Source organism: Mus caroli, chromosome 3 (assembly GCF_900094665.2).
Source record: "Mus caroli chromosome 3, CAROLI_EIJ_v1.1, whole genome shotgun sequence".
Classification (NCBI taxonomy): Eukaryota; Metazoa; Chordata; class Mammalia; order Rodentia; family Muridae; genus Mus; species Mus caroli.
The window spans coordinates 42,952,414-42,972,681 of record NC_034572.1 but is presented as its reverse complement, the minus strand read 5'-3'; the positions used below and the strand labels follow the sequence as shown (position 1 = coordinate 42,972,681).

General features: G+C 36.7%; 1 long non-coding RNA gene across 1 annotated transcript in view; it reads right to left on the bottom strand.

Moving 5' to 3' along the window:
* Positions 1 to 687: 687 nt before the first annotated feature.
* The window catches only part of LOC110291588, a 36,751-nt gene continuing 17,170 nt past the window's right edge, over positions 688 to 20,268 (bottom strand). The window contains exons 3-4 of the long non-coding RNA XR_002377585.1: positions 7,782 to 8,024; positions 688 to 829 (exon numbers count right to left, since the gene is read on the bottom strand). This is a non-coding gene — a long non-coding RNA (uncharacterized LOC110291588). The remainder of the gene's footprint in view (positions 830 to 7,781; positions 8,025 to 20,268) is intronic.

Here is a 20,268-nt window from a genome sequence, read left to right as displayed (position 1 = left end):
GCTTTCTCAGATCATTATCAACATAGTCTGACTTTGTCCCTAGTCTTTAGCTAGGAAAGGGATGTTAGGATGTTACTGGGAGAAAGGTGTCATCAGAAAGAAATACAGAGAAATGCCATTATCTACTATTCTGAAGAGCAGTTACTGGAAAATCTGTTTAGATAGAATCATTTCCCTCTAAACTAGGTTCTTGGTAAGTTTATGGTATTGATATACTAACAGTTTATTCCATTAGGTCTTTTCTGTGCATACTTAATAGTATTATCAAGACTCAGGAAATATTTCAAGGGAATGTCCCCCAAATCACATGTTATTAATGTTGAAATAAAAGTTATCTATCCTCAACCACCATCACACCTTTTATTCCTAAAGAACAGCAGAACTCAAACCCTGTTATCTTACATTTATTATCATTTACTTGGGTGTCTCTGGAGGAAGACAGCAGGATAAATCACTGGAATGCACAGTATTTTGCTGGAATTTTTCAAGGAATAGAATCTTGTTCAGTATGAAGTCATTAAATATAAGCTGGCTTAGTGATGCCGAGGATTATAAGCCTTTACATAAGTTATCTGATCTTGTTTTCAAGAAACTTTTGAGGTCATTAATTTGATCCACTCATAGTTATTCTGGCAGCATATCAGCTCTGATATCTTACTTTACCTTAGTAGTTTCTCCATTCTTTGCAATATGCATGACATTTTTACCAGGTTAAGTAAGTTGCATAGAACTCAGTGTGTCCATTTCAGAGTTTTCATTTCACAGGTTCATATCTGTTCACAGTAACTGCTATTTTCCTCATCATTCTTATTGATTTCAATTTCGTAAACTGTGTGAAATGACAGAGAATCTTGTTTTTGCATTGTGGTGTTACAGATGTCTATTATACAAATCATGATTGACAACTCTGAAAATATATTTGGTGACTATGACCATATCATTTATACTGATAATCAGAAGAGGTCAGACAACATAAAGACTTCACTAAATTCTGCTGGTAAGTCACCTGTTCTGAACAAAGCCATAGATGTCCACAGTAGGAAAACCTAAAATGCTATTGAAGAATTAAAGATTTCATCTGCTCCAAGTTTTACTTAGTCATCAAACAGATGGAAGGATGATATCCTTCCCTGATTTCATAAATTTGTAAATATCAGACCAGGATTGGGAAATATCATGACATTAGAATATGGGAAAAGTTATTTTTAAAAAAAACACTTTAATTATTTGGATATATGTATATATGCAAAGGTATACATTCAGATACACATATATACATACTTACACACATGTATGTATGACAGAGGGACTCCTTATTTTAGCCCCGTAAGAATTTTAGAATATTAGATGTTATATTTCACACCTTTTTCCACCATGGTCCATAAGTCACACAGGATTTCTTGCATATGAAATCATTTTTTAAAAGATAACTGGGAAATTATTTAAGACTCCATTAAACATACAAAAAGGTTAAGCCATGTGCCAACAAGCTTTGCTATCCTGGTACATAAACACTGATGTTTAATTTCATTTGAGAGATAATCTTGCCAAATATTTATTACCATTTGGTAGAAATATTAAGTTGCACGGGATCCACTACAGCACATATGTGAAGAATCATAAAGATGCTAAAACACACCTGATTTAACAGGTAACACCATTCAATATCAGATATATTTTTAACTCATGTAATTTTTTTATGTAGAGTTGAGAAAATGTACTGAAAAAAACCCTATTCTTATGTGAAGGGGGTGTGAATTTATCATCTTGGAATGTTTGTCTAACAAAGACATTTTTATGTTTCATTTAGCAGGAGATAATGAAACGACTCTAACATATAACTTTCTACAATAGAAACTTCCTCATAACTAAAGAAGGTGTCGTCATTCTATTTCCATGTTCCCTTCGACCTCCCACTTAACCAGAGCAGAAGGAACTACTAAAATAAACAACTTCAGTTTTACATTTAACAATACTATTTGTTAAAAATAGTTTTACTCACTATATTTACTTTATGGTGTGTATTAAACATTCTTATCTATCATAATAAATATTCTTAAATTATGTTATTGGATAGACTCCAATGTGCCTGATTCATGATTCTCCACAGCCTTTGAAAAATGGTATTTTCAGTATTCTCCTCAACCGCTGTTACTCGGGGACCTGTATTCATGAGACAGATCCACTAGAATCCCTTTCCTAATTTTTTACTTCCAAACTATAATCAAAATGGCGATCTAAGTAATTATCAGTAAATGAAAATTTGGAATTTATCTGACCAAGTTCTTCCATATTCTCACCATTAAACAGTCCCCATGGCAAAGAATCAACTAGGTAGAATCAGATTCACTCACGGGCATTGTAGCAACACTTTCTTTATAAAGAAATTTATAATCCTATTTCGGTAAAGGTACTCTAGAAAATTATTTACATTAGGAAAAAGTAGCATATTATTTGATGGTTCAGGGTATCATCATACAGCAGTTCAGATGTGAGGAGGTTGTAGGTAGTGAAGTCGTTCCCCTAGTTGAGAAGCACAGGACAAGGAATGCTCACATATAGTGAGATTCTCCTATTTATACATTTCAGGAAAAATGAAATGAATAGTACAACCCAATTATAGTGTTAGCTTGCCCACATCAGTTACTTAAGCTTAGATAGACTGTAATGATATTAAATATACTCCTAGAGTCACTCACAGGATCCTTTGTCATGGATATTTCTAAATAAAATTAGTTTAACGATCAATATTAATCATCACCCATAAGAAAATTAGAGGTGAATCACATTTATTTAAATAGATATTGTCTTTATTTACATTCCAAATGCCATTCCCTTTCTGGGTTTCCCCTCCAAAAGTACCCTATCACCTTCTCCTTCCCTCTCCTCACCAACCAACCAACTCCCACTTCCTGGCCCTGGCATTACCCTATACTGGGGCATAGAGGCTTCATAGGACCAAGGTCCTCAAGTGACAGTAGATGCTGGCAAGGATATGGAGAAAAAGGAACACTCTTCTACTACAAGTGGAATGGTACAACCATTCTGGAAATCAGTTTTTTGGTTCCTCAAAAAATTGGACATAGTTCTACTAGAAGATCCAGCAATACATCTCCTGGGCATATACCCAGAAGATTTTCCTACATGTAATAAAGACACATGTTCCACTATGTTAATAGCAACCTTATTTAAAATAGCCAGAAACTGGAAAGAACCCAGATGTCCCTCAACAGAGGAATGGATACAGAAAACGGGGTACATTTACACAATGGAGTACTACTCAGCTATTAAAAACAATGAGCTTATGAAATTCTTAGACAAATGGATGGATCTGGAGAATATCTTGAGTGAGGTAACCCAATCACAAAAGAACACACATGATATGCACTCACTGATAAGTGGATATTTGCCCAGAAGCTCAGAATCCTTCTTAGGAATGGGAACAAAATACTCATGGATGGAGTTAGAGAGACAAAATTCAGAGCAGAGACTGAAGGAAAGACCATCCAGAGTGGGATCCATCTCATAAACAACCACCAAACCCAGACACTTTGGCAGATGCCAACAAGAGCCTGCTGACAGGAGCCTGATATATATGTCTCCTGAGGGCCTTTGTCAGTGCCTGGCAAATACAGAAGTGGATGCTCACAATCATCCATAGGAGGGAGCACAAGGTCCCCAATGAAGAAGTTAGAGAAAGTACCCTAGGAGCTGAAGGGGTCTGAAGCCCCAAAGGAGTAACATCAATATGAACTAAACAGAAATACCAGACCTCCTTTGAACTAAACCACAAATCAGAGAAAACACATGACGGGACATATGGCTCTAGCTGTATATGTAGTTGAGGTAGGCCTAATTGGCCATCAATGGGAGGAGAAGCCCTAGGTCCTGTGACAGTATTGGGGAACTCCAGGACTGGGAATGGGAGTGGGTAGGTTGGGGAGCAGGGGGAGTGGAGAGGGAATAAGGGATTTTCGTAGGGGAAATTAGGAAAGGGGATAATATTTGAAATGTAAATAAAGAAAATAAACTAATAAAAAAAAAGAAGAAAAAAGAAAAAAAAATATGTCATTAGAATGTTGGCAATAATTTTTATGTCATAATAATTTATTTTTTGGTGTTACATACTTTGTAATTTTAAATTAAATATACATAAAACATTATTCAAAACAATTCACAGGATACACTTAATATCACTCTTTTAATTGATCTGTTTACAGATAATAAATACATATTTGTAAATCTTAAAAAAAAAACTCAAAAAAAAAAAATCAGTGGCCCTCTTATGCAAACAAAAGATGGACAGGGAAAGTAGTTAGTGAGTCAACATGCTTTGCGACAGTCACAAATGTTATAAATTATGTTGTTGTATCTTTAACCAAGCAAGTAAAAGACATATGACAAGAACCTCAAGGCTCTGAAGAAATCATTGAAGATGATATGAGAAGATGGGAAGATGGGTAGGATTAACATAGTAAAAATGGCCATCTTACCAAAACAATCTAGAGTTTCAATGCAATTTGCATCAAAATTCCGACAATTTTTACAGAACTTGGAAGAATAATTATCACCTTCATATTGAAAAACAACAATAAAAAAATTCTCAGGACAGCTAAGGCAATCCTGTACAAAGAAAGAACTCCTGTATGTATTACCATCCCTGACCTCAAGCTGAACTACAGAGCAATAATAATAATAACTGCATGGTATTGGTATTGTAACAACTTGATGAGTTGAATTAAACTAAAGATCAAGAAATAAATGCACACACTTACAGTGACTTGATTTTTGATAAGCAAATCAAATCGATACAATGAAAATCAGCATCTTCAACTAATGATGCTGATCTAACTGAATCTATGCATGCAAAATAATGCAAATAGAAACATATGTATCACCCTGCACAAAACTCAAGTCCAAGTGAATAAAAGACCCCAATGTAAAGCCAGATACATTAAATCTAAGAGAACATAAAGTGGGAAATAGCCTTCAACTCTTTGTTACAGGAGACAATGTCCTGAACAGAATACCAATGGCTCAGGCACTAAGATCAATAATTAATAAAAAGGCACCCCATGAAATAGAAAAGCTTCTGTAAGGCAAAGGACACTATCAGTAAGACAAAATGCGAGCCAACAGACTGGGAAAAGATGTTCAGCAACCCTATATCAGATCAAAGACCAGTATCCAAATATATAAAGAACTCAAGAAGTTAAATAACAGACCAAAATAACCCAATTAAAAATGGGGTATAGGCTAAACAGAGAATTCTCAATGGAGGACTCTTTTATGACCTACAAACACTGAAAGAAATGTTCATTGTCTTTTAGTCATCAGCAAAAGGCAAATCAAAGTGATTCTGAGATTCCATCTCACATCCATCAGAATAGCTGAGATCAAAAACCCAAGGCACAGTACATACTGATAAGGATGTGGAAGAAGGGAACATTCCTCCATTTGCTATTGTGAGGGCAAGCATGTACAGACAATGTGGACATCAATTTGATGATTTCTCAAGAAATTGGGAACAATTCTACCTCAAGACTCAGCTATAATGTTATTGGGCAAATACACAAAGGATGCTCTACTATCCCACAAGAAGACCTGCCCAACTATTTTTTTTAAATTGGATATTTTATTTATTTACATTTCAAATATTATCCCCTTTCCTGGGTTTCCCCTCTGCAAATTCCTATCCCATCCCCCCTTTACCCTGCTTCAATGAGGGTGCTTCCCCACCCACCTGCCCACTCCCACCTCACTGCCTTAGCATTCCTCTACACTGAGGAATCAAGCCTTCACTGGACCAAGGGCCTTCCTTCCCATTGAAGCCAGATAAGGTCCCTCACAGCTCCTTCAGTCCTTCCCCTATCTCCATCATTGGGGTTCCTGTGCTCAGTCCCATGGTAGGCTGCGAGTATCTGCATCTATATTGGTCAGGATCTGGCAGAGCCTCTCAGGGGACAGCTGTAGCAGGCCCCTGTCAGCACTATTTTCATAGTAGCTTTAATCATAATAGCCAGAAACTGGAAACAACCTAAATGTACCTCAACTGAAGAGTGGATAAAGAAAATGGCATTTATACAACGGAATATAACTGAGCTGTTAAAAACAAGGACATCATGAATTTTGCATTCAAGTGAATGGGAACTACAAAAATATCATTCTGAGTGAGGTAACGTAGACCCAAAATGGATTTGCATAGTCTAAATTTCTAAGTCTAAATTAATCATAGTCTGCAAAGATAACCACAAGAAAATTCATTGACAGAAAGGAGCCAAATAACATGGTTGCCCAAGGGAAGAGATTGAATCTTTCTCAGAAGGTGAAATAAAATAGAAACTGAAGGTTGGTGGAGGGAGAGAACTGGGTAGAAGAAGGGATGGGAAGGGGAATGGGATGAGGAAATGGAGTTTAAGGAGAGCAGGTAAAAGAGAAAGGAGACTGTCAGTAGGCAGGGGTGACAATGTCTAGGACATGCCAGAGAACTGCAATTGGTGGTATAAGAGGTGAGGCCCCTGAGTGGCTACGGGGGTGACTCCAGCTAAAACTTTTGTCAGTGAAGAATATGATGCTGAAGTGGCTACCTCCTGTAGCCAAGCTGGACTCCCAGTAGAGATAAAGATAGCACCCCACCCACAAACCCTTAGAATCAAAATGTGTTCTTCTTAGACGATGTGTAAGGACAAGGGTAGAGCAAGTCAGAAGGAATGGCAACGACTGGCTCAAATTGAGACCCATCCCAGGTGAAAGAACCAAACCTTGACACTATTAATCATTGTCCATTACACTTGCAGACAGGGGCCTAGCATAACTGTCCTCTGAGAGGCTCTACCAGCAGCCCATAAGAAGAGATGCAGAGATCCCCAGTCAAACATTTTATGGAGCTAGGAGTCTTATGGAAAAGTTGGGAAAGGATAAAGGACCCAAAGAGGACAGAGACTTCACAGGAAGACTAACAAAGTCAACTAACCTGTATTCTTGGGGATTCTCAGAGACTGAACCACTAACTCAATAGCTAGAATGGGCTAGATATAGGTCCCCACATATATGTAGCAGATGTGAAGCTTGGTCTTCCTGACAGTCTCCCAAAAATTAGAGCTGGAGCTGTTCATGAATCTGTTCCCTGCCTTATGTTCCAGTTCCCCTGACTTGGCAAATTGTTTGGCCTCTTTGAGAGACGATGTGCCTAGTTCTGTAGTGATTTGAGATATATAGTGGGGGTGATACCCAGGCAGGGGTTCCCCCTTCTCAGAGAAGGGGAGTGAGGAATGGGGAAAGGATCTGTTTGAGAGGGTCCTGGTTGGAGTGGTGGAGGATATTGGGATGTAAGTGAATAAATAATGTGATAATTAAAAATATTTTACTTTTAACTTTCATAAAATAATTAATAAACCAATTTTTACAGACCTCACTATTATCTTCATTTATTCTGCTCTTTGTTCCCAACAGTGTGAATATGCAACATTTCTTATTCCAAAAAAATTAGCAATTACACAAAGATAGCAACTTACCTTCCCTATTGTCTCAGTATTCCCCACAATCTTTTTCGTCTTGTTAAAGTAAATCAAATAGCCATTTTGCAGCATCAAAGATTCCGTGAAGATATATACTCTATATAGTTTTAGCAATATCTAAACAGCATGAAGCTTTAATTCAATTTCTTACTTTAAGCATTCTATTGACTTAAAGAGAGGCACACAAATTTTATGTTTCAAAGGCATTATTTCTGGATGATTAATAAAAGAAAGATGTGAAAGAAATGCCAATCTAGCAGTTACCTGTAACCATGCAACGGCACGTGTAACAGCAGACCCCAGTGCAGGCATTGTGTAGAATGTTCACCTGGTGCACAATGCCTTTAATAGGTTTTCACTGTGTTTTATTGTTCATGTTGTTTTGCTTTCGTTGAAGTCTCACCCCATGAGCTCATAAGTACACTTCTTATAGATCAGAGCTTCTCAAACATCTTCCACTTCTCATACCTTTAGCAAAGTAATTCCTGTGATCTTGAGTGCATAGTCCTGTAAAAAGAAAAGCCATATAAATGAGATCCTTACTAACAATCATAAATAGTCATAAAAGTAATTATAAACAATTATTTGTTATCTCCCTTTAATCTTCCGGTAAAAGCAATTTGTACATTAATGTAATAGACATACTTATTAAATTTTAAATGAAAGTTAATTTTGTGTAACTATTTGATACTTTGGGTTGAGGTAGCTGTCAATATTTTGGGATAGATTGATATTTTTTTTCATAACTGTCAATTCTGAAAATGCTGATTCTTATAAATACATGGTAAAAATGGCTATATTATTAGGGTGACTTCAGAAATTATAGCAAATGTTATCTTAATCCCAAGCCAAAATTCCATTTTAATTTTCTTAAGACACTTAAGTCAGAAACTCAAACACCAAATTTTAATACCAAACATTCTGATACCACACAATTCCAGCATACGGTAATCTGATATTTATATGTGGAATAAAAGTGTTTGAAAAATATTGTCTTTGTTTTCCACAATTAAACAGCTACAATCAGAAAATCGTATAGAGACACTGCGTTCTCGTCTTTGGATATTACAGCACTGGAGGATCGGTGACTGTAGTGTCGCTCGTGGTGACTGGTGAAGTCTAGATGCAGTGCAGTGCTTCAACTGCAACATGGGTAACCCCCGCCAGAAATTATGTATTTGAGCTTGAGTCTACTTTTGGTCTAGCAAAGAAAGGCTCCACCCAGAAGCCCATGGGAAGAGATGCAGGGACTCATACCCAAAGAGATTTTTACTTAATTGATCATAGGTGATCACAATAAATTTCCCTGCTACAGAAAAAAGCAAAACAAAACAAAATAAAGCAAATAAACAGAAAAGCAATGTACTGAGTCATTTAGCTTTGACATCTGCTACTTCAGAAACTGAAACTAGGCAACATGGCTGCTTAATGGTAAAGCCTCTGTAAGGCTTTAGGTCAGTTTGACATGAAGAATGTTGGACTACATGTTTTAAGGGTCTGGACATAGTCTGCTTGAGCATAGACTGCTTAGATCCTTTAAACAATCATTCAACATTAAAGAATATTCCTCACGTTCCTTTACCTATAACTATATCACTATCGTGGTACATTAATGATGTATTGAACCACCTAGGTGTACAGAATCCCATACGCTGGTATATGTCCTATTCTTAGCAGATAGTTTATCAGAGACTCTAGCTCTATTAACCAAAGGAATATTTAATCATAGATTCTGTATTAGTCCACATTAGTAACTCTATGATAAATATCTAGTGGTACATTGCCAAGTAGCACAGAACATAGTGAGAACTTTGCCCTAGCCTGAGAGGCTACATGCCCAAAACTGATCAACATTTAGTTTGCTCTATTTGAGCATGAGAAGTATTTGGAAGTGTTTGGTTTGAAACGTCCACAATAGAGCATGACTTGTTTTCACTGAGAATTCTGAGTAGGAGAGGGGCATCCATTTTGTTGTATATTCAGTTAAATCTCATAGATATTGCAGTCTCCCAGACAAGGTTGTGTTTTCTTTGTCAGCATCAAGATTTAAGCCTGAGTGAAGAATGACTTTTTCTGTGAGTCATATTCTCAGAATGTATAGCAACTTGATTAAGTGTGAGAATGCCCGTGGGAGCTGAACACTGGGAGATTCTGAATCAGCATGCATCCTGCATTCCAGGCAAGTTCCTTCTGAATGACAGCACTGGCATTTATCTGTCTTTTCATCCTGAAATGTTTTTTTAAAAATCAATGAAATATTTGTTGTCTTGAATTAAACATCGTCTATCATAAATAATTCTGGCAGAATTACAAATACCAGATGCATGTAGGAAACAGTGTAGCACACATAGTGTTGGTCGGAGACACAGAGAAAATCAGAGGAAGGAAAGATCTTCCACGTACACGTGAAAAATGGATCTTTTTATTTCCTTTATCTGTTGGCTCTACCTAAGCATACGTTTTGCTTCTTAAAACACGTATGCAAATGAGACAAAATTTTAAAGAACGGTTTCTTTGAGCTCCCTGCACAGTGGCTGCTGCATTTACTGGCTGCAGAGATCTGCTTTAGGTTTAGTTTGCTGCAATCAGGCTGACTGAAAAAGTGATGTGCAGAGCCCTCTAGAGACTGGATCGCGGAACTGCATGTACTGCTGTGCTTCAGTGCTGCCCTTTAATTGAATTATTCGGGGAGCTATAACACAGCTGTAAAGAGAACAAGGTACTATTCTATTCATGGTGATGTACTTAAAATCAGTGTTCTCAGAAGCCTGATGTTTTTGGCTATTTTCCTCTTAATGAGTTAATTAAGGTAAAATATGTTTTGCATTTGCACTACTGCAAAAACAATGATTAAACAACAGCTGTTCAGGCCAAAAATATAAATTATCAATGGGTACAGAATATTTACCTTGAAAAAAATAGAGTGGGGGTTTACCTTCTTCCAAGGCATACATTACTTCTTGTTTAAAATATAGCTGGTGTTACACTAAGATTCTTCTTCTTAAATTTAAATTTAATTTCTCCTTTTCAAACCTTTGACTGTGGCTGCAGCCCCCCTTAAATGTTCATTAATAATCATATGAAAATGCATTAAAATCCATATAGCATCCTTTACAATGTTATAAGCGTATGTTACAATCATATTTGTATCTTCATTTGTACTATTTTGTGCCTGGTACAATAAAGTTATGAATTTCCAATATTTGCTGCTACAAAGAAAGAGATAATTTAAACAATTATGCTTTCTCAAATACCACTATGACCACAGTCTGACCAACTTGTGTACATGCATGAACTCGTCACTGTTAATTATGTTCTCTAGACAAAGATAATGTAAGTGTGTAGGATTGTGTGGGGATATGGGTGTATGTGTGGACATATACATGCATATACATATAGAAAGACATAATGCAGGCTGAAAAGAAGTAATTTATGATGGATGTTATGGGGTTCATAAGTTCAAAATATTCCAGAGAGACTGAAAGGATGAAGACATCAGGGAATACTTAATGCTGAGGCTCTAGTCAAAGGCACTAAGGTACCTTTTAAAGTCCTCAATCAATTAGACTAAGTGCCTCCTCATGCTAGGAGGTAATATGTCTTATTTCATGTTTACCCCTCTGAGAGGCACACTTGGTCTATGTGTGTAGCTCAGGGGTTGAAGACTTGTTTATACAAAGCCCACAAAGGATCAGGGTTTGATCCCTACTACAGTAAAATTAATTAATAAAGGATGCCTTCACAGCAATATTAAGATTGGGGTTGACCATTAAGTGAGTGTCATAGCACACTCAAGTACACACATCAAATTTACCATCACAGTAAATGGTTTACAGTGTTATATAATTCACTACTTTTTGATGAACCAAACCAAACAAACAAACAAAAACCCAAAAGCACATAGCACATAAAACATAAATATAAGTATAAAGACAACAGTAGTAATTATGTAGAAATTAGGATTTCGTTATTTTTATTGTAAAATTTACCTAACTACCGCAGGAGTAAATTATAATGAAACACTTGTCAAATGACTGTCATAATCTAATTTCAGTACTGTGCAATGTCCAGTCTCCTTAGTGAAGATATTCTCCTACCATTCATTTCAGGTTAAAGAATAAATCTGAACTTGAAATTTTAAGTAATCTTAAAGTATCAATTATTGACTTAAAATGTCTTGATATATCTATATCTATATCTATATCTATATCTATATCTATATATATATATATATATATATATGATGACAAAGGAATTTGTAATAGAACTATGTCAATATAGAAAGACCAAATCAAAATGATAGACCAGTTCTGAATATCAGAATAAAAATTAATGGAATCGTCAGTCAACTTTCTCCCTTAGCTCTTAGTCCTGTGAGGAATAAATGTCATAAATTTAATTAGATTGTGTGCCTTTCTAGAATGGCTGCTAGTTATGGCAAAGAGTAATCAATAGTAAGTTAATATATTTGGCAATGCCCATGCATGGTAAACTGAATGAAAGAGAAAGTATCACAAGCCAAATTTAGACCCAGTGACCTCATAATGAGATTCACTTCTAGCATCTTCTGGATGAAAGAATGAAAAACATAGGCAGTGACGGATATTTGTTGTATTTTAAGTTAGCACATTAAGTTTATGACTCCGGAGTTGGCCACCCCTTCCCAGCAAAGATTCTCAAATATCTTGCATTAGTAGCTTACATCTGATTTACACATGGCTGATTGAAACAGCAATAAAAAAGAAAGCAAGAAGAATTTTACGTTAGCCAGATGATTCATATGTCACAGATTTCTATAATCAAGGTTCTCATATACTCATGTGTGTCAGTTTCATATATATGGAATCTCAAAATATGTACCATTTTAATATAACTTCTACTACTACTACTGTTAACACTGTTTTGAAGGTTCCCCAAAATTCTCCATCAGAAATTTGTACTTTTTAATAAGTCTTTTTACTTTTTTTTTTAATGTTACATTTTACTTACGAAAGAAAACACATGTGTGTTTATGCAGGACTGTATACACATCACTATAAGTGCCTAGGGAGTCCAGAAGACTGCTGTTTTAACAAAATAATCTCAAATGTTCGATTTTGCCAATAAAGATTCAGGAGCCAGATACTGAAGAGAAAGCCAGCTAGTTTCAGAGCTGCAGAGAAAGCACCACTGACCTTCTGCCATAGCCTATATCGCCAAAAGGAAGCCCTCCTCCACTCGGTCTCAAAAACACTTCAAAATGAATGTCACTCCCTTCTACTTCCTGTTTTTCTCTCTATCCTTCCTCCCAACTTCCTCTTACTCTCTATGGTTTTTTCCTAGGTTCACTCCCTGTCAACTGCTTGCTTGCCCTGTCTCTTGATCTATTGTTGACTTTTAAAAATCCTGTTTAGAATAAACAGAAATCTCTTGGATTAAAGGTGTCTGCTAAGGCAGTGGTGCACCACAACTAGAAACGTGTGTTTCCAATAAGTTATTCAATTTCGGGGTTCACACTATGATCAAATACTCTGCAAAATCAACCCCTGTGGAATTTCAAGGAGATAGATTTACAGTGAGCTGTGAACCACCCAACTTGGGTTTTAGGAATAAAACTCAGATTTTTCTTTTTTTTTAAATTTTTAATATTTTTTATTATGTATTTTCCTCAATTTCCAATGCTATCCCAAAAGTCCCCCATACCCACCCCCCCACTCCCCTACCCACCCATTCCCACTTTTTGGCCCTGGTGTTCCCCTGTACTGGGGCATATAAAGTTTGCAAGTCCAATGGGCCTCTCTTTCCAGTGATGACCGACTAGGCCATCTTTTGATACATATGCAGCTAGAGACAAGAGCTCTGGGGTACTGGTTAGTTCATAATGTTGTTCCACCTATAGGGTTGCAGATCCCTTTAGCTCCTTGGGTACTTTCTCTAGCTCCTCCATTGGGGGCCCTGTGATCCATCCAATAGCTGACTGTGAGCATCCACTTCTGTGTTTGCTAGGCCCCGACATAGTCTCACAAGAGACAGCTATATCAGGGTCCTTTCAGCAAAATCTTGCTAGTGTATGCAATGGTGTCAGCGTTTGGAAGCTGATTATGGGATGGATCCCTGGATATGGCAGTCTCTAGATGGTCCATCCTTTCGTCACAGCTCCAAACTTTGTCTCTGTAACTGTAACTCCTTCCATGGGTGTTTTGTTCCCAATTCTAAGAAGGGGCACAGTGTCCAAAGAGCAGTATGTACTCTTAAACCTTATCTCTTCAACTCCTCCTGCTATATTTTTAATCAAGTAAAAGACAGCCTTGTACGTAGATAGGATGGCAGAAGTCTGAGAATTTTCCTCATTGGAGTTTTGAACTTCTATAAATAGTCTCTAAAACATTATTTTATTTCCTTAAAAGCACACTATAAAAGGTGAGTATATGGGAGATAGTATATACAGCTAGCCAGAGAAATGGAATAATTCACTAGTTATAAATGTATTATTTCTGAATATAGTATGAGATCTCTACGTATCTTCTTCTCACTTGATTTCTCTAATTTTTTTTTATTTCTCTATTTTTTTCAACGTTTAAAGTCGTAGGGATCCAGCATGTTTTAAAGACTTGTGGTAATAATTTAAGTTTTATATAATGGTATATTATCATATAGTCAGAAAGACCTAATTAAACCCCTTCAGCTCCTTGGGTGCTTTCTCTAGCTTCTCCATTGGGGGCTCTGTGTTCCATCTTATAGATGACTGTGAACATCCACTTCTGTATTTGCCAGTGGGAGTGGATGGGTAGGAGAGCAGGGTGGAGGGAGGGTATAGGGAACTTCCGGGATAGCATTTGAAATGTATATAAAGAAAATATCTAATAAAAGTAAATTTAAAAAATATATATATATATTTATAAATAGAAAATAAAAATGTTTTGACCTTTACAAAACATAAAAAAAAAGAAAGGAAAGAAAGACCTAATTATTACTGTCCCCTCCAGATTTCCTTATCTTTCTTGTTGCTTATTCTCTTTACTGCTACATTGCCTACCTGTCTTCTTTCCTGCCTTTCAAAATTCCATAATTTTGAAATTATGGTCATAATTCTGGAGAATGAAAATATATCTGATACAGAGGAAACTCAGATCCCCTCTTAGGGTTCCTGTCTCATTAATTTATTTAAGAATGGACTTAAATGGAACTGTAGGACAACTGTAGTAGAGTTTAAAGTGAAGAAGCACAGGGCCAGTAGGTTGCAAGAAAAAAAAGAAATCCTTCTGTGTAAGTTGTCATGGAGTTCAGACTTGTGCATGATGGACATGCAATCCTATAGAAGAGTATCAAAGAGTATAGAAGCCCAAAGTATCAGAAAAAAGGGCACATTTAGGATCTGGACAGAATCCAAAAGAAGGAGATACAGAAATCAGGAAGGGTGAGTCTCATAGATCACAGAAAAATGGGTAGATACAGCCAAGCTTCTCACAGTCGTTTAGCTCACAGGGAAAGGGACAGGATCAGAAATTCTGAAAAGGAAAAATACAGTATTTCATCAAAGAAATGGGATAATTCTTCCCTTTTTTTTTTCTTTTTTTTTTTAAGATTTATTATAAGTAAGTATAGTGTAGCTATCTTCAGACACACCAGAAGAAAGCATCAGATCTCATCACAGATGGTTGTAAGCCACCACCTGGTTGCTGGGAATTGAACTCAGGACCTTTGGAAGAGCAGTCAGTGCTCTTACCTGATGAGCCATCTTTCCAGCCCTGATTCCTCCCTTTCTTTAGCATGATTTTAAAAGATCCTTCTTAGGATTGCAGCTGGCCAGGAGATTCTATTTTTTCTGTCTAGATAAAGTTTTCCTGTAAAAGGCTTTTACTACTCTATTCTGTCTGATTTCTCAAAACATTAGTGATTTTTCACATATCCTTAAAGATAAGGGCAGACAGGCCTACAGCCAATTGACTTTATGGCCTAAATAAATTCAGCAGAAGCAGGGGCTCATACACAGCTTTATATAATTCAAGACTATATTAACTTAAGTATGATCAAATAATCCAGGTATGTAACCTTTTTTACTTCCCTTTCTTTCTGTCAGAAAAACATAATTAAGTAACTCATTAAACGAGAACATTTGTGTTTACCCACTTGAAGAATTGCCTGGTTATACACCACTCAAGGTGGACATCAATTTATATATATATATATATATATATATATATATATATATATATATATATACATGTGTGTGTGTGTATACACACACACATACACATATACACACACACACATACTGGACACTTAGAAAATCTCTTCTAGTACATAAAACTCTAATGTTTCAACATAAAAGAGGCAAGTACATTAAGCTAAAACCGTCTCCAACTTTATTCCAGTTTGGGGAGTATATCCAGAAATCATGAGACTATAATGAAGTCGAAATTTCTGGTTTCTTTGGAGACTCAGTTGGGTCATGTGGTGTTTTTCTGGAAACTGTGTTGTGAAAGGGCATGTGGTCTTTGGCTGGAGCAGATGTTTGAGAGAGAGCACATGGTGTTTGGAAAGGGTATAAGTTTAACACAATAGACAGTGTGTGATGCTCTTGCTTTTGTTGACCTTGCAATGCTTTGGGGTCTTTGTTGATCCTTGCTTGTCATCAATTCATAGACAGAAAAGCACCAAAGAACTTCTCATGGTATTCATACTGCTTCTTGCCATTTTAGCAGATTTGTGCCCATTCAGCATTCTTCCCGTTTCTTCTGGATCAAGCCCTTGCTACTGATTCATGTTTGATGTTTACTGATTGGACTGAACTGTTGCTACTGATTCATGTTTGGATTTACCCCAAAGAAATACTTCTAAACAGGTCCACCTCTCTCTTGTCCTATTAACCATCTTCTTTTGCTACCCCTGGACAGTGGGCTAGAAGGGAGGTTCAAGTGTTTAAAAACCCTAATTAAAGTAGGTTTTTAAAAAATTTAAGCCTGCATATAGATATAAACTCAAATAGGAACAATGATTTACTGAAGGAGACTTGGTCTGAGTGGAAGTGGTCTTGACTGCAGATGTTGATTTTACTGAATATCTTACTGTCCCTAATGGAGAAAGTACTGCCAGCCAATTTCAGCTATAGTGACTTTAGGAATTCATTCTCCCCTGTTATGACATTAGGTTCAACCCTTAGGCAACCACTGGTTTATGTCAGACTGTAAAACCCACTTTCTTACTAACAGCTCCAAGAAGCCATATAATCCCTATTGGGCCTGACTCTAACCTGGCCTCTCTATCCAATTTTGACTTACAAAACCCCACCTTAATAAGGTTCTTGAACATTAAATCCTTTCAGACCCTGCTTCCCTCAGGGAAAGCAATCCTACAACAAAACTGGTTCCTCGAGTCACAAACCTGTGTAATGTATATTTGCACGTTATATCATCTGGCTGATGAAATTTTATGAGTGGCATGCACTTACTGATGTTATTAACTCTGTCATTGCAAGATAATTCTGAAGGGATGGCTTTATCTACTTACATGTTACCTTCGACCAATTTCTCACCTTGTCAATATGAACAAAGGTCCTTTTAATAGAGGAACTTATATTTACTAAAGTTAGCATTACTGACTTCAGACTTCAGTTTATTTTATTTCTGTTTTCCTTTTTCTTATATGCATCATATGTGGTTTATGTTTGTATATTTTTTTCATATTACACAGTCCTTTGAGGGACATGTTGCTGTTATACTTGGAAGTCATTAGCATAAACTCCAAAACTGTCCCATCTGAGTTCAGAACAATGCCACATGGCAGTAACTCTTAAGGCAGGAGGACTAGCTTAAACCCAGTCTGTAGTAGCAATAGCCTGCCTTTAAAAAAATGAAATAATGAAAAAACTATTTTATAACCAAAAGAGCATAGGTAGCATATCTCTTATGCATTTTAATTTACTTCTGATCCTAAGAAACTAATTATAGGAAATGAGTTTTCCAATAGTTTTTCCTTACTAACATAAGGCAATGAGCAATTTGGATACATAAAACACTTCACACTTTGGGATCCAAATTCAGTAATTTTAGTATTGTTTGTTTACAATTTTTATATGACTAACAAACTAACACAGAAGTGGTTTGATACTGGAAAGACTTAAGTTCAGTGCTTGAGTATCTGTGTGGCATCTCTCGTGTACAGCAAAATCACTTCACTGAAATCAGACACAGTTTACTTAACAACACATTTAGAAAATATTACATGTGTTTCCCCAGCAAAGATGCCATTCAGAACCAACAAATTTCATGTTTCCACTAACCTTTCCATCAAAAGCTGCTTCAGAGAAGACGGAAGAAGATTAGAAAACGACCAGTTTAAACTTTCTATTTTTGTGTAATCAAATAGTTCACATTTCCAGGCTGCACTTTTCTTTTTAATCGACTCGCATTATTCTCTCACTCAGCCCAGCTGTTTTTGACAGACAGAACAGTGCAATTTGGGAAGTAGCAAGGGAAGTTTATAATCAGACTACAGAGATGGAAAATTACCTCCAGTGCTAAATACGAACGGATTCTACAAGATAAGAGTGAAATGAAACGCCATGATCCAGAGCAAGACTGAAACAACCCAGCTTACAGAAGTGCAAGGACACTGGCTTTGTTGGATTAAATCGCACATACTCTTGTGTTAAGAAATTGAATATTTACTGTGACCTGTAAATACAATTACAATTATTTCTCATTTTAAACTTGATAACAATAATTATTTGGTATGTTATAGTTTAAGTTGTAAATCACAACTGATTAAGGATATGCATCTGACATATTTTTTAAGTTCTTACTTCTTTATGCCTTGTTACTATGCAATTTAATTATTTTTAGTCTATTAAATTTATTTGGATTCTGATAAGTTAAAACATGGATATAATCTAGCCTCATTATTTTCTTTTTCATAACGTTCATTATTTCTTCCAACCCTACCATACCCTATGCCAAGTTCTTTCAGATTCATGACTTTTGGATTTGTTTGGTCACCTATCTAGTTCAAAAAGGGCCATCACAGTGACCAGTGGATTGGACCTGGACATTGTAGCTACATAGGATAGCAATAGGAACAAAACTATATATAGCAAACAGTTGGACCATGAAGTCACTCTCTACTGAATTCCTCTTACCAGCCATGTCTGAGAGTTTTGATATTTTTTATGGAAGTCATGTATAAATTTGAGACTTTCTCTGAGTGTTGTCATAACCATCATTCACAACATGACTACACCAGAGACACATGCGTACTTCAGAACTCTTGCATTATGTGTAAGAAAGCATTATAATTCTACAAAAGCTGATACTGTCAAGTACCAAGTTAGAATTATTCTCATCTTTGGACAGAAATGAAAAACAAGACAAGTTATAATCAAGCCCTGTCCCATTCACATCTCCAAATATGTCAAAAGCATTCTCTCAATCTCCATGGATACACAGTAGAATAGAGAAGCCGCTTGGGTCTACAAGACAGATTTTCTTCGACAGACAATGCATGTCTGGAGAGTACTGGAAGTATAGCACGCAGGCAAACACAGAATGTGGCCGGAAGTTCCCTTGCCAGTTGAATCTCCCATATTGCTCTACAAGGGTTTCTGTAGAGTTAACCTTCACTGATTATATATCATCTTCCTGGAATAGGGCATATTAATATTATGCGTGTTTTCATTTAAAAAGTTTATATATTTATGATATTCCTGATTTTTTTTTAAAAAGAAATCTAACCTGTTGCTAACAAGTCCAATAGATATTTTCTATCTCCTTAGGAAGAAGTACCTGCCTGCCTTTCTGAAAATGAACCATCTTACTTGACAGAATCTACCACAATAGTCTTTTAATTTGGCACTGTAGTTCTGAAATCAACAGCAACTGGCATAGAGACCCAAGACCAGCACATCCTGCACATTACCTCTTTATTCTTCCTTTTAAGTTGTTCAGCATTTCCATCACAGTACTCCCCAGAAAGGATCATCTTGAAATACATCTTGATGGCAAGCAAGGTGAAGAATCAAGTGTTACCACAGAATAGAAAGTATTCTTTTTTATTCTGTCAAAGTATGCTTTTTTTATTATTGAGTATTTAATTCATTTAAATTTCCAATGCTATCCCAAAAGTACCCCCCACCCTCCCACACCCACTCCCCCACCCACCCACTCCCACCTCTTGGACCTGGCGTTCCCCTATACTGAGGCATATAAAGTCTGCACGACCAATGGGCCTCTCTTTCCACTGATGGCCGAACAGGCCATCAGGCCATCTTCTGCTACATGCAGCTAGAGACACGAGCTCTGGGTTGGGGGTGTAGGGGGGACTGGTTAGTTCATATTGTTGTTCCACCTACAGGACTGCAGATCCCTTTAGCTCCTTGGTTACTTCCTCCAGCTCCTCCATTGGGGGCCCTATGATCCCTCCAATAGATGACTGTGAGCATCCACTTCTGTGTTTGCTAGGCCCCGGCATATGGCACCCTCTAGATGGTCCATCCTTTCGTCTAAGCTCCAAACTCTGTCTCTGTAACTCCTTCCATGGGTGCCTTGCTCCCAATTCCAAGAAGGAGCAAAGTATCCACACCTTAGTCTTCGTTCTTCTCGAGCTTCATATGTTTCGCAAATTGTATCTTATATCTTGGGTATTCTAAGTTTCTGGGCTAATATCCACTTATCAGTGAATACATATCATGTGAGTTCTTTTGTGGTTGAGTTACCTCACTCAGGATGATGCCCTCCAAGTCCATCCATTTGCCTAGGAATTTCATAAATTCATTCTT